The 9,046-nt window shown below is 48.3% G+C and overlaps 2 non-coding genes across 2 annotated transcripts; one reads left to right on the top strand and one right to left on the bottom strand.

Moving 5' to 3' along the window:
* Window positions 1-1,835: 1,835 nt before the first annotated feature.
* Window positions 1,836-1,918, top strand: Trnal-cag. The gene has a single exon. It is a non-coding gene; the product is annotated as a tRNA-Leu (tRNA).
* A 277-nt stretch (window positions 1,919-2,195) lies between these two features.
* Trnal-cag lies at window positions 2,196-2,278 on the bottom strand. The gene has a single exon. It is a non-coding gene; the product is annotated as a tRNA-Leu (tRNA).
* Between the last annotated feature and the right edge of the window lie 6,768 nt (window positions 2,279-9,046).

The following is a 9,046-nucleotide window of genomic DNA, read 5'->3' as shown; positions in this document are numbered from 1 at the left end:
TGCACCCCTCCCACTCCCCCCAACCCTCGCAACACACACACAGATTTTTTTTCTGTGTGGTCTTGGCTGTCGAAGAACTAGCTCTGTAGCCCAGGCTGGCCTTGAACTCTGCCCCTGCTTCCCAAGTGCTAGGGTTAAAGGTGTGAGCTGGAGAAGTTACTTTTTTGGGGGAGACAAGGTTTTCTCATGTAGCCCAGGACTTAAACATACATTTACAAACAAACAAACAACAGAGAGAGAGAGAGAGAGAGAGAGAGAGAGAGAGAGGGGGGGGGGGAGGGAGGGAGGGAGGGAGGGAGGGAGGGAGGGAGAGAGAGAGAGAGAGAGAGAGAGAGAGAGAGAGAGAGAGAAAGAGAGAGAGAGAGAGAATATAATAATGTATCTACAGGAGAAGGTTGTAGCTAGCTACCTCGGTAGAGTACTTGCTTAGCGTGAGTTCAGCCCTGCCCTGGTAACCCTCAGTGAATGGAGGAGGCAGGAGGATCAGGAGTGGAGGAGGCAGAAGGATCAGGAGTTTACTGTCATCCTCAACTACTTAACAATTTTGAGGTCATTCTGGGCTATGTGAGACCCTGTTCAAAAAACAAAAACAAATAAAAAAAAGTCACATATAGACACACACAAAACTTCAACACACCAACAGAATAAAAAAACAAACAACAAAAGACCTACAAACATCAACACCAGAATATGTCTCACTACAAATTCAACAGGGAGGCAAAAGAAAATGAAGTAAAAACTCTTGTTCACTGGGGGTGGAAAATAGCAGGAAGTGTGTGTGTGTAGGAGGCAAGTCTTTGAAAAAAAAAAATACTAGGGCTAAACCAGGCTCTGTGGTTTATATGCCTGTATATAGTCGTGGCATTCAAAAGGCTGAGGCAGGAGGATAGTAAATTCCAGGATAATCTGAACTACATAGCAAAATTCTGGTTAAAAGCCAATCAACCAACCAGCCACGCAAACAAGCTTGGTAATTTATGACAGCAGCGATAAGACAGCTCTGGTGACCTGCGTATCTACTCAGACGCCCTGTTCCCTTACCCTCCAACCCTTTACAAACTACGGTCGGCCAGTCAGGGCTCAGGCTCCAGGTCAGTGAGCATGAAGGACTGATGACACCTTCAGCTCCAGTTCTTTGGTCTCAGGGCTTTGAAGGCAAATGACAGTCCTCTCCCTAAGTTCTCAATTTTCTCGGAAGCCGACAGCTGCGCCTATAGTATCCCTTGCCGGCAAGCCACCTCCAGTCTGTCTTACAAAGCCTCGGGCATCCTGTGGTGCGGGGCCAGGGGTCCTCTTAGAACTCAGTAACAGCAGCTTGTCCTTGTATTTACATCTGTAGTTCTTTTCTACAGAATGTAAGAGAAACAGGTTTTCCGCGATGTTTCCAGTGAAAACACATACAGGTCCGTTTGAGAAGAAGGGGAGTCTTGTCAACATTGTGTGTGTTTGTTGTTTGTTTGTTCGTTTATTTGTTTATTTTTTGAGATCGAGCCTCGAGCTCATGAACCAGGCTGGTCTGGAACTCAAGGCGATTCTTCTGCTTTAGATTACTGCGTGTTAGAATTACAGGTGAGGGTCGCCACGCCCTGCTACTACCGGTGATTTTTAAACCCTGGGTAGACCGGACTGTATACGTTGCACAGAGCGGGAGAGACGCTGGCTGTAGATGCCAAGCTATCATGTGCGGGTGCAGCTGGGGAGAGGGCGTGGTGTATGTATATATTTGTATGTAGTGATGGTGATGGTGGGATAGGGTGGTGTTGATGGCTGCTTTGCAGCAGTGGTGTCACAGAGTGCCAATAACTAAAATGAACATGAAAAGGCAAGCTTTCCAAGTCAGGATGGCCGAGCGGTCTAAGGCGCTGCGTTCAGGTCGCAGTCTCCCCTGGAGGCGTGGGTTCGAATCCCACTTCTGACAAAGTTTCTTTTTCCGTTTTTCAGGTAATTCTCTCTGAAAATCCAAAGTAAATTTGAAAACTAGACCTGCGCTTGATAGATCAGAGTGAGAATTATCATTTCCCCACCCCTCCGCTCCTGAATTCTTTTCATAGTTTCAAATCAAAGAAATACGTAGTAAGAAGAAGGTAGATTTAAAAAGCATACAATGGTATTTAAGACGACGAAGAGGAGAATATTAGGAAAGGTGGATAAGGGTTACCTTCTTCAGTCTAGTATGAATAATAAAAGCATCAATTTGTCAGAAGTGGGATTCGAACCCACGCCTCCAGGGGAGACTGCGACCTGAACGCAGCGCCTTAGACCGCTCGGCCATCCTGACAACTGGAAACCTGCCGGCTAGATAATTCTCTTTGTAAGCTTCTCAATGTGCGCATGCGTACTGAAGCAGCAGCCGCTGGTTTCCGCACTGGGCGGAGCAAGTGCCCTGTGTAATACTACGCAATGACCGACAGGCGGCGCTCGCCACTCGCTGGAAAACCCGAAAGGCACCAGACCTGCAGTTGTTTCTTTAAAATGAAAGCAGAAACTGTGCCCTTCAGGTTTGTTTTGGCAGCAACCTTGCTTTTTTTTTTTTTTTTTTTTTTTTTTACATCCCCACCTTTGTGACTTTATGACACGTACAATCAGGTCGGTATATTCGCGGCAGCTATCGGTATTTAGCCTTTGCCACCCTGACCCGGTGACGTAGTAAAATCCTGGTCCCCTTGCCTATCGGTGGTCAAAACCTCAGGGACCCATTTGCAGGTTACTGTTTTGTTTCAGACTCTAGCTTAGATGAACCCCGCGGCGGCACGGTCTGACGGGGTCTGGCCGTGTCTCCAGTGCCCACTCTGTGCCTGACACGCAGTAGTATGCAGGTCAGACCCCCTACCTCCGCGCCGTCTCGCTTTCAGTCATTTCGTGACTCATCGCTCCTCCCCGCCCCTTGCTTTCTCCTGTTCCTTCTCGCCCTCTTCTCCCCAAACCTCAGACTTGCTCACGGAAACAGAAAACCTCAGCTCAGAGGAGCCGTTCCTCATGTTATTTCCAAAGGCACAAATAAGGATGTCATACCGTGGCCACAATAATAATTATGATAAATAAAATTTAACAAACAAAAAATAGCGACCAAGAGCCGTATCTGGTGGTGCATGCTTTTAATCTCACCACTCAGGGGGCAGAGGCAGGTTGGTCTCTGTGTGAGTTGTAGTCTACACAGTGAATTCCAGGCTAAATAAATCCTGTGTCAAATCAAAAATGATTAAGAATGGTTAGAGAAAAAATTAATGAGAGAAAAAACAACAACAAAGAATAGAGGATTTACAGACATTGGGTAAAAAAGGCCTGAGAAGGCTTCAGTGAGTTCAAAAGGATATAGCAAACAAAATCAATTGGCGACAAGGGGAGTAACATTTGATGAGAGACCCAGTAAATGCGAAGGTTCTCAGGCAGAGAGAACTACGCCCTCTCGGGAGGAGAGGTGGCATGTTGGATACTGAAATCAGGGCCGAGGAGGCTTAGGTTTGCGTTACACCAACCTGGATATTAGAGAGAGGGCTTTAACTTTTCAATGTAGTGAACCATCAGAAGGTCTTAAGTGGGACTGTGGCAGGTCCTGGTGGCCCCTTAGAAGGAGCTCTTTAATTATACACGGAGAAATAGGTGGGAGTCAGAGAGGAACCAGGGAAACCTTGTCTGGGGAGGTGAACCAGGCTGGAGGATGGTTGGCCTAGCAAGTAGGGGGGACAGCACAGGCTGTGTTCTGGTGGTAGAGCAGACAGGCCCTACGACTTAGCCCACAGAAGATGTCAATATAGAGAGAGGCTGCAGGAAGTCACCAAGACCTCAGAGGGGCCAGAGTTCTCATTTCCCCTATGAGGCAGGGGCTTTCAGGCAGATGTTGAAGTTGCTTCTTCAGTTGTACTGCTCAAGGTCCTCCTGGGTGCTGGAGTCCAGCACACCTGGATCACTTCATCTTCAGTAGCCTCATCTTTCCTGGACACAGATCAGGCAGGGAAAGGCATGTCTGGAGCACAGGTTGGCCTGCTGCAGCTGCCGAGGTCTCACTGACCAGGGTCAGCCACTCTCCGCTGTCCCCATGCCCCTCCCCACACACCTCCCCCCACACACCAGTACGTTTTAGGTGACTGCTTTCTGGCCCAGAGGCTTTTCACTGCCTCATTCCAACCTGGACTTCCCAAAGCTAAAAATATCTTCCTTCCTTTAATCAGCAATCTTAATAGCCACAACCACCACAAGGAGAGATTTACCTTGGCCTCCTGGCTTAGGCGTTTGCCCAGCTTGGAGGAAAGTCCCAGAGCTGACCCGGAAAGCCCACCAGAGCAGGGGATGTCCCTTGTGTGGTTCTTGACGTACTGAGCTCTGGTCAGTAGCTGGTGATTATCCAGCTGTGGACCCAGAGAGATGGACTCCTAACATTTCCACAAGACCAGCTCTTGATGCGCTCGCTTCCAGAGGAAAGGGTGGCAGGAAACTGAGTTTTAGCAAATGCCATTGTGGACGTCGTGATCCTAACAGCGCTGCGATGATATGAATATTTACACTTATTTGACAGACACAAAGAATGGAGCTTACAGAGGCAACTAACTCACTGATAGTCAGACAGCTAATAAATAGACCTGATTCATCTGCATCAAAGCTTCCTCCTGGGGGTGGGGGTGGTGGGGGTTGGGCTGGAGAGATGTCTCAGTGGTGAAGAGAGCTTTCTGTTATTCCAGAGTATCTGAGTTTGGTACCCAACACCCACATCTGCAGCTCCAGGAGATGCCCGACCCTCTTCTGGCCTTCAAGGACCCCTACATGTGCATACATACAGGCTTCCTCAGGAATGCTGTGTGCCTACTGCCAAGCTAGATGTTCTCTTAGGCGGCCTCTTCACGGTCTTAACGGCTGAGCCATCTCTCCAGCCCCTCCAGTTCAATACTTATCACAGAGATGGCAAAAACAGATTTTCTTTAGCTTAACAATACTGGCTTAAATTTTTATTTTTTTACAGAGATCTCATTCTGTAAATTATACTGGTCCCCCAAATCATGGCAATTCTCCTGCCTCAGTCTGAAGCATGTTGGAATTACATGAAGGAACCACTAGGCCCAACTCTCAAGGGAGAGCCGTGGGTCTTTAGCCTCTAGCCCTCTGGTGCCTCTTGACCCTGCCTCATGCAGGGTCTCCTCCCACTGCCCGTTCTCACTGGGAAGAAGATCCGAACTCATGAGAGCTTGCTGAGTCACCAGCAGGTTGGACCTGGAAGGGCTATTTTTAGAACTGTTTTCATTATCAGAGGCAACTAAAAGAATGGGTAGGTTTTTCCCAGCATGGTTGTCCTAGTGGGGTGGCCAAGCTTTTGTGCTCCAGGCTCTGCTTTCCTTGGCTGACAGAAGAGGTCAGAAGCCATCAGGCGCCAAGGCTAAACCTGTGCCAAGACCCTGGTCTGGCATCTCAGTCACTGTGTGAAAGCAGGACATCCCAAGGGACAGGAGGTCTGACAATGAAGTGGACTAGACAGGCAGAGGTCTTTAAGGCAGGAGGAGAGATCTATCAAAGACCTCCAAGGTCACCCTGCCCCTCCTCCCCACTGTGGCCCAGTTTTTCTACTCAGAATTGGGTCACATGGACAGAAGTGTTTCCATGTGACCAGAACGGTTTCAAAGCCAGGAGTTCACTTTCAAGTTCTGTGGAATGCTAAATGTGCCCTGAAATCCTTTGATCACCCTAGGAAAGAGCTGTCCAGAAAGATATGCCCAGGAACGGCGGAGGCTTTTGTTTGCTACTCTGCAGAGTGGGGACATGGGGCCGATTTAGCCAGAGGCATCAGAACTAAGAGTGAGAACATGAGGGCTGGGGACCCCTGGTCTCCTACCTCTGCTGTTCGCCAGCTCTGTGAGCTTAGGGGTAAGTGACTCAACCTCAGTTTGCCCACCTTCAAAACAAAGTTCTGTAATCGAATCTGTGGACAAGTTAGGACAAGCTGGGCACTGGACAGCCTGGCACACGGAGGATGCTGCCCACGAGGGGGTGTTAGTTCATCAAAGCATGCAAGGTTGCTTTTCTCCATCTGGGGAACACCATGGGGGCGGACTCTGACTGCAGACCTTATAGGAAGGTTTTCTATAGTCCTACCAAACCCAGACTGTCCTGCCCGCCTCACCTGAGGCAATCCAAAACATGTTCCAGCTTCTCTCCCCTCTTCTCATCCTCAGACCCTTCCCCTTTCCTTCCTCTTCTGTTATCCTCCTTCTCTTCCCCATTTTCCTTCTTCTGCCTTTTCCTTCCTTCCCTCCCTTCCTTCTTGGTGCTGAGGATCAAACCAGGGCCTTGTTCATGCTAGGTAAATGCTCTGCTACTGAACTACATTCCTAGATTCCCACCACACTCTCACCTCTCTCTTGTTGCTGAGACAGAGTCTCACTATTTAGCCAAGACTGGCCACAGATGCCTGCCTCTCTTGCCTCAGCCTCTCAAGCCTTAGGCATGTATCACCATACTCCATCTTCTCTGATTTCTCACACACAAAGTCTGTTTGCTCCTCAAGGCCTGTGGAGAGCCATCCTTCCCCAGACCACACAGGACAGGTTCTGAATTCCATCTTGCCCATGCTAGCTCAAAAACGTGTCTTCATCACACCCTGGCTAAATGTGGTTCCACTCTCTGTGCAGTCACTATCCAATGTCCTTGACTCAGATTTAAATTATTTGTTGCTTATGTTTCTTTCCCGCCCAGCTCAGCTATGGGAAGGCAGGGACCTCACCATGGTCTCTCCATCAGGAAGTGCTGGTCTAGAAATTTGGTAAGTAAGGACAAATAGGTTTGGGATGGATAAATGGGTGGATGACGGATGGGTGGGTTGATGGATGGACAAATGGATGCATGGATGGATGGATGGATGGATGGACAGATGAGTGGATGGATACATGTATGGATAGACAAATGGATAGGTCAAGCTCAGGAAGCTGGGGTCCCTCTGCTGAGGCATCCTGGTGCATTCCTTCCCTGAAACCCTATATTCCTGAGCCCTGTTGCCCAACCTTTCCCTTGGCACACCCTCCTTCTCTTAGGTCTTCCCTTGCACAAAGGCTGTGATTATTTATTTTTGTTAGCACAGTTCTACTTGTCGTCAAAGTTAGGGTTTTTATTGCTGCATTGAAATAGCATGACCGAAAGCAAGTTAGGGAGGAAAGGGTTCATTTGGCTTACACTAACCTATTGTTTATCATCAAAGGAAGTCAGGGCAGGAACTCACACAGGGCAGGAACCTGGAGGCAGGAACTGATGCAGAGGCCATAGGAAGTTGTTGTTTACTGACTGCTCCTTGTGGCTTGCTCAGCCTGCTTTCTTATAGAATCCACCAGCACAGGTCTTGACTACAGTCAGACCAAGCCTCTCTAGTGCTGCTTTTAAAAAGAAATCCAACAGGCACGGGTGGCAGAGATATGGTGACAGGAAATGAGAGGCTCTTTCCCATGCAGTGTATCAGTATTTTCTCTGTTCAAATGGTTTTAGCCCAGGAAACAAATGCAAAGGTGAATACCTAGGTGCTCTAGTCTTAGACATGTCCCCATGCCCCATGCCTGAGTACTTCATGCATTTCAGTGTTTTCTGTTCCTACTGGGTGGGGGTGGGAGTTGTTACTTCTATGGCTAGAGACCAAAGTGCCCACAGAGCAGATGGCCAAAATGCTCACTGCACTGAAAACTGAGTCCCTGGGTTCCTGCCCTGGGATTGCATCTCAGGATTGGAATCTCCACAGCTACTGCCTGGCTGTTGAGGAGGAGGTCTCCTTTCTCTCCGTGCTCCTCCATGGTTTGTTCATTCTGCTTTCTTATAGAACCAAAGAATACAGGGGTGGCCACACCCACAATAGGCTGGGACCTCTCCCATCAATCACTAATTAAGAAAATGCCCAACTGATAGATCTTATGGGGGGGGACATTTTCTTGAGTTTCCCTCCTTTCAAATAACTCTAGCTTGTGTCAAGTTGACATAAAACTAGCCAATACACTAGTTGTATCTAGTTGAAAGTGTCTGTAGAGTAGAGGCATGAACTTCCTCTGGGATGCTGGGGGCTCTGGAAGTGTACAGAGACCTTAGTTCTTTGCACTTTCTGTGTGTATCGTGAGATCCTAGGCAGGCAGCTGCTTCCCCAGCCTTTCAGGGCCATTTGTAGACCTAACAATCTTGAGGCCAGTATCACCAACTCTCCGAGGCCCAAACCCATCTTAGCAGGGTTTCTGAGGGGAGGGCATGCATGGCTCTGGGAGAGAAAAAGAGCAAGAACTGGTAGCACAAACCGTTTTCCTTAGGCTCCGAACCATCGAGGACTTCAATATCTTCTCCTTAACCCATCATCAAACGTGAGCCCCTGGGCGGGACTTGATCCTGTGTGTATGGCGTGGTTCAATCTGAATAGGTAGAAGGAGACCCTCCCCCAACAACCAGGCATTAGCTGGGGAGATTCTAGTCCCAGTATTGCAATCCCAAGGCAGGAAAACAGGCACCCAGTTCCCAGCTGCAAACACATATGGCAGGGTCTGAATTGGAAGTCTGCTCAGTAGTGAACATTCCTAAGATGCCTACAAAGTCCCAGGGGAATAGGGAAGTCCCAGCCAGTTCTGCCATGTGGAGGGGGTCTATGGTGGGGACATCTGTAGCCAGTGCTTCACAGAAACAGCCACATGTGCAATAAACAGCCTGGTGTATTCAGGGCAAAGAACCCAGGCCAGGGGCCAAGGAAGGCTTCTGCCTGAGATGGGGAAGCTAATGAACCACTTTTAAGCTGGATGTAGTATTCATGTCTGTGAGCCTCGCTCCTCAGAGGGTGAGGTGGAGGGATTGATCTAGCTCAGGAATTCAAAATGAGCCTGGGAAACCTAGAAGGACTCTCATTCATATATATATATATATATAAATGTAATATATATTATATGTAATGTATATATTAGCCTGGTGGCTCATGCCTGTAATCTCAGCATTGGGGATGCTTGAGGCAGGAAGACCACATGTTGGAGATTTTCCTGAGAAATATACTATACTATACTATACTATACTATACTATACTATACTATACTATACTATAGCAAGACCTTTCTTA

The sequence above is a fragment of the Grammomys surdaster genome, unplaced genomic scaffold (genome assembly GCF_004785775.1).
Source record: "Grammomys surdaster isolate TR1022 unplaced genomic scaffold, NIH_TR_1.0 201, whole genome shotgun sequence".
Classification (NCBI taxonomy): Eukaryota; Metazoa; Chordata; class Mammalia; order Rodentia; family Muridae; genus Grammomys; species Grammomys surdaster.
Note: the sequence above shows the minus strand (reverse complement) of the source record. Positions and strands in the feature narration are given on the sequence as shown.